This window comes from Dipodomys ordii, unplaced genomic scaffold (assembly GCF_000151885.1).
Source record: "Dipodomys ordii isolate 6190 unplaced genomic scaffold, Dord_2.0 Scaffold161, whole genome shotgun sequence".
NCBI classification, from domain to species: Eukaryota; Metazoa; Chordata; class Mammalia; order Rodentia; family Heteromyidae; genus Dipodomys; species Dipodomys ordii.
The window spans coordinates 37,155-42,711 of NW_012267377.1; the positions used below are offsets into that span (position 1 = coordinate 37,155).

Consider the following 5,557-nt stretch of genomic DNA (forward strand, 5'->3'; position numbering starts at 1 on the left):
CTCACAGACTTTCCTGCCCAGTCTGGCTTTGAACCGTGATCTTCAGATCTCAGTCTCCTTACAGGTGTGAGCCACTGGCACCCAGCCACAGCTATTTTCTTATGGTTTAATGCATTTGAATGGGAATTTTCTGTGTTTTGTGACCTAAAGCAACTATTACTATACCCCTAACCTACCACAAAGTACTTTAAGCTGAAGCAGATGATCACTCAGTACAATGGGATGTTCTTACACACACAAAGAGAGTCAGAACTGAACATAAGATATACTATCACATTCCTGTCATAACATTCCCCAAAGCTCCTCTGGCTCAGCAAGTTATCATCTGTGGATTTTGCCTAACCAGCAACCTTTGTCCTGGTACCACAATTCAGCATTTCATTTGGAGGAAACACCCATTCTCCATGTCTTTCACTTAAAGTGCTCACATGCTCAGTCCCTAGAATTTGGCTTGTGACCTAGGCCTTGCCAGTGAGAAGATGACTTTTTTTTTTTTTGAGAAAAGGCTGAGAAGCAGAGGGTAGCGTTGAGATATAAATGGAAGCCACTGGAAAGGTTTGGATTAGAGAACAGCAACCGACTTAGAGGTTTAAGGTCAGTCTGGCTGCTGCATGGGGAAAGGTCTAGGAGGACAGCACTTGTTAGCCAAGTGAGCTCCGTCCCATAACTTAGCACGCTCCTTCCCCTCTCCACAGCTTAGCATGCTCCCTTCCTAGGCAACACCAGGCCTATGTAGTAAAGGCAGAAAATAATTAGCCAGTAAATAATTAGCCTCCAACCCCCTGGAGATCTTGGGATGGCACTTCTCTGGAGCAGCTACCACCATAGAAGGCAACAAGAGCACTTTAGAGTGACCTTGCCTACTACTTGGGCAGCAGCCATAAATCCTAGTCTGCCATGATGACGCCCCTGGTCCTCACATCCACACCAGGGTCTCCGCCTCCTAGCCCTTTCTGTCTCCTCCTAAAACTCCTACGTTATTTAGGTCACCTCAGACAATAGCCAATGCTTCTTCTCATTTCTCCCTTTCCTGGCAATAAACCTTTCTTTGTTTTCTGTACCTGGATGTCTGTGTGGTTTTCTGGCAAAGTATAATATACTCTTCACAGCACTAATGCCCCAGCGGGGAGATGACAGGTAGGAAATGATGGGACCCTGGGTACATGAGGAAAGCCCAGTCAAGGGAATTCTCTGACTACCAGGTGGGAGGAGATACCCATGGGTGAGCAGGTCGTAGCCTGAGCAGCTGGGAGAACAGGTTACCCCTGAGATCTTGAATCCGGGGCACAAATAAGGCCCTGTTAGGATTGTAGAGTAGGAGTGGGACTTGAGGGAGGCCCTGCGTGGGGATAAAAACTTAATGTCAAGATACAAAGCCTTGCTTTCTTTCCCAGTAGCCAAAAATAAGCAGTATGTGTATGGGAGGGGGTGTGTGTCCTGGGGCTTGGACTCAGGGCCTGAGCACTGTCCTTCAGCTTTTTCCTTCCAGGCAAGCATTCTACCACTTTAAGCCACAGCACTACTTCTCCTAGTCAAAAACAAAACAAAACGAAACCCTCCTCTTCCTTAGGTGTCTCCGCCCAAAGAAAGACTGCAGCCAATGAGAACCCGCCTACCGCCCAGTCTGCAACTTGGCTGCTGCCAGGTGGGCAGGTCCGGAGGACAAGTTGCACCTCGACTGGTGGCTTAGGGTAAGGAGTCCGGGGGATCCGCCAGCTCCCGGGTAAGTGCACCCTGCAGGGAACCGTGCACACTCACAGGGGTGGCGCCAGCGGGGCTCGTGTGCGCTCGCGGGACCCGGTACGCTCCCGGGGAGCCGATATGCTCGTGAGGATCCCACAGGCCACCTCGAATCGGACTCCGTGTGGAGATCGGGCGCGCCCAGTGCACTGGCAGGGTTCCTGTAAACTCACTGGGGTTGAGCTCTAATGTAGGGATGGGGCGCTCCTAGGGGTCGGATAAACACTTGGGGATCAGTTTTTCTAGCAGAGATCCGTGCGCTTTGCAGGGCGGTGCTGTGCGGGTAGGACCAGTGTGCTACTGACAGCATAGGCCCCAAAGCCCTGGCAGCCTTCCACACCAGCTGGGTCCTGTCCCGCCCAGCCCTGACCTTGCTGCCCAACTACTGGCTGAGCACCTGGGAGAAGCCACAGACCTGATCCAACAGCGAGGGGCTCGATCAAGTACAAAAGAAAGATATATTAACACATTCAGTCTGTACTTTTTTTTTTTTTTTCAATTTTGTGGAGGCCCTCTGCCTTTCTGGATGCTGTCTGAGCTCAAGACTAGTGTCTACCACTTGGTCCACAGCGCACTTCTGGCCTTTTTCCTGGCTAATTGATCAGAGTCTCACAGATTTTTCTGCCTGAGCTGGCTTTGAAAGGTGGCCTGCAGAACTCAGCCTCCTGAGTGGTTAGGATTGCAGGCAGATAAGAACACCTGCCTCCGGCTTGTGCAGAATGTTCACATTCCTTGGGCCCACTGGTGGGTCTAGCAGTTCCTGTTTTCCTGTATCCCCAGGCCGAGAAGAGCTAGAGTTGCAGCAATAGGGTCCAAGGTTATGACCTGGCCTTCTGGAGTGGGAGGGTAGTCCATAGGAACACATGTGCAGCCCTCTACTCCTTCTTTTAGGCTCAATTTTGAAATTGAATTGTGCATTTTCTATCATCATTTTCCTTAATTAGCAGCTCTTCTTAAATATGGGCACATGCTCCAAGTTTAAAAATATTAGAAATGTATTCCGTAGAATAATTGGATTCATATTAGCATATTATCTCATTTCCTTCCTATTAAGTGAAGACCCCTTTCAATAAGAGGTAGAAGCTTTTGTAGTGAGGCTGAGGAGGATACTGAGGGTGTGGAGCAAACAGGCTGGGAGCAGAAGGGAGTGGCTGGGAAAGAGTTGGGGAAAGGAATGGCTTTTCTTCGGCATAGCAGCTCTGAAAATGAATGCAAACCCAATTTTTATACAATTGTAGTATTTCCCTGAAGGGGGTGGCTGACCTGTGTAATGACCAGTTGAGTGCCTGAGAAAATGCAGATTCTTAGCCTCTTCTCTACTCAACACAAGACCTTCTGAACTAGGAACCAGATTTCGATAAAGCGGGCCTACAAGTGCACTGAAGTTTGGTACTACTGCTGTGCCATCATGGACTGTTTACTTCTGTTCCTTCTCTCTCCTGTGTCTTTTTCTCTCCCCTTTTATCCACTGGATCCTCTGACCCTTGGCTCACGTGTTTGTTTGTTCCTTCCCCCTTCATGTGAAGGGTCCACAGTAGTCCAGCATTGTTCTTTTAACATAGTATACTCAAGTTAGGCAAAGGAAAAAAGGATGACTGTTTCTTACTGCCTTGTCTCCAAGGCGTAAGATGAGACACTGGCATTTCCAATCGTCAGCTGTGGGAATATTTCATTTCCATGGAGGCCTCATGTTTCCAGCTGTCGTCCCAGAGAAAGATGGACCTCAGGATTTGGGCATGTTCTTTTGGAGGAGATGTAGTTGATGTGATAAGGGAAGTTTACTACCATCAGCCTTAGATTAGAAGATCCCAGCCTGAGTACCAGAGGGCTGAGGTGGTGAAGACATCTGGGGAAGATGGGACTGAATAGGAGAGAAAGTGGGGACTCAGGAGAGAGTTAGTATAGGGTTTGGAGCAATGTCAGCAGGAGCCTGAACTACTGCTTTTGTCCTCACAGGCCCTGAAGGAAGCGATCAAAATGGATGCGGAGGTGAGTCTTTTACCACCATCATAACATGCATGCTGTGTTTGCAGCGCCTCTTCTTCCTCCTTCTAAGGGTATTCCCTTCCCCCTGCAGAGCTCTCAGAAACACCAGCACAAATGTGAAAACATCTGGCCTGTCATCTGCTGATATACACATGTTTCTGGGTGATAGAGTAGGAATCAGGCCCCTCTGGGTTCTTATCTGTGTCCATTCACCTTCAGTTTGATTCAGACTTTTCCACGATAGCTAATTCTGAAACAACACTCAAGAGCTAGGGGTGGCCCAGGCAACAAGGACCAACCAGTCATGGACTGGAACCTCCCCAACGGTGAGGCCACGTAAGCCTTGCGTCTTTATGCCTTGGTTATCTCAGGTATTTGCTGTACTGATGGAATGCTGCCTCTGAACAACTATCACCACATGCTTTTTGAGTGATTACTGATGCTTTGTGCATCAGGGTTTGTCTGTGTCCTGCTCACTTCCTTTAGCTCTTTCTTAGACTCCTTCTCTCCCTTTTCTTAAGTCTGTGTTCCCCAGGTACTTCTTGTCCTACCCATGATCTTGTGCACTCATCTATTTCCACAGCTTTCATTTTAGGCTGTATGTTTCAGGAAGTCCTGAGTGGATCTGTTCAAGCAGGTCTTTCTCCATATAGCCAGGAGCCAGTTGCTTATCCTTGCTGAATGACTCCATAGGGACCTGACAGTGCAACCTGGTCTCACTGTGTCACCAGACCAAAGTTGGCTTCTCAGGGAACTCACTCCAACTGGTAGTTAACAAATATTGGATGCCTGCTCTCTCCCTGAGTTCACCAGTCATCAAAATTTGTGTCATTCCACACTATGAGTCACTCTAAATTCAACTTGGATATGGTAATAAACCATTACAGATATGGCACTTTTGTTCATGGACCACTGCTGACAGTTGTGGCCATGGATACATCTCAACGTTGTTTTCTTCTGATGTTTCATCTGCCTCCTCTCTTTCTCACTTAATTCCTTACTTAATCTCCTGTATCATGCTCTCCCTCCTCTGGCCCTCCCCCTCCTCCAGCACAGAGGACGCCCTCCTCCAGACTGTTGGCTGCATTTCCCTGTTGTCCATGGAACTCCTCCCATGTGTGTTTATGTTTGTCCCCTTTTCCCCATCCCCATTCCCACCTTGACAAAGACAGTTGTCCTCATGTCTTACATATTTTCCTTTGTATAGCTGTATTTTTCATGAAAATGTTTTTGGTTTTGTGTCAATAACTTTTAATGTGACAAAATAAAACTAGTATCTTCTGTTGGCACAGCCCATGCATATAATCCTATAACATCAGATTGTAGCTTCCCCAAGGTCCTCATACATGGCAACAACTGCTATTTACTGTGCTGTTGACATCATTCAATTTTATTAATATCATTTTCCATCCCAGTTTCCCATTCAGTGCTGAATACAAGGTGTAACATACAGTTAAGCACTATACAACCCACCAAGTTGTGCTTGTATTTCCTCCTCTCCACAAGCTGCTGAGCAGGATGTTATTGACATCTGTGTTCTGTAGATGAAGAAAGTGTTACACAAATTTCTGTAAGGAACAAAAGCGGGGTGCTAAGATACAGATGGGGGTGAATACATTTGGTCATGTCCAGATCCATCTAATCCTGTCCATCCAGTTCTCCTGCCATTTCTGCTGGGTGAACGGTGTTCTCAGAGCCCTCCATCTGGAGGGGACATGGCCCTCATTGTTATTTCTTTACCTCCCCTCACCTTCTGTCCTCTCACTTAAAGCTGAGCTGCCTGCTTGCTTTGTTCCTTAGTGTGTCCCCATGGCCTCTAACCTGATGCCTC

At 47.6% G+C, this 5,557-nt stretch overlaps 1 long non-coding RNA gene across 1 annotated transcript; it reads left to right on the forward strand.

Moving 5' to 3' along the window:
- Positions 1-1,550: 1,550 nt before the first annotated feature.
- LOC105998313 lies at positions 1,551-5,352 on the forward strand. Its single transcript, XR_001175693.1, has 3 exons — positions 1,551-1,723; positions 3,697-3,729; positions 5,154-5,352. It is a non-coding gene; the product is annotated as an uncharacterized LOC105998313 (long non-coding RNA).
- The last annotated feature ends 205 nt before the right edge of the window (positions 5,353-5,557 follow it).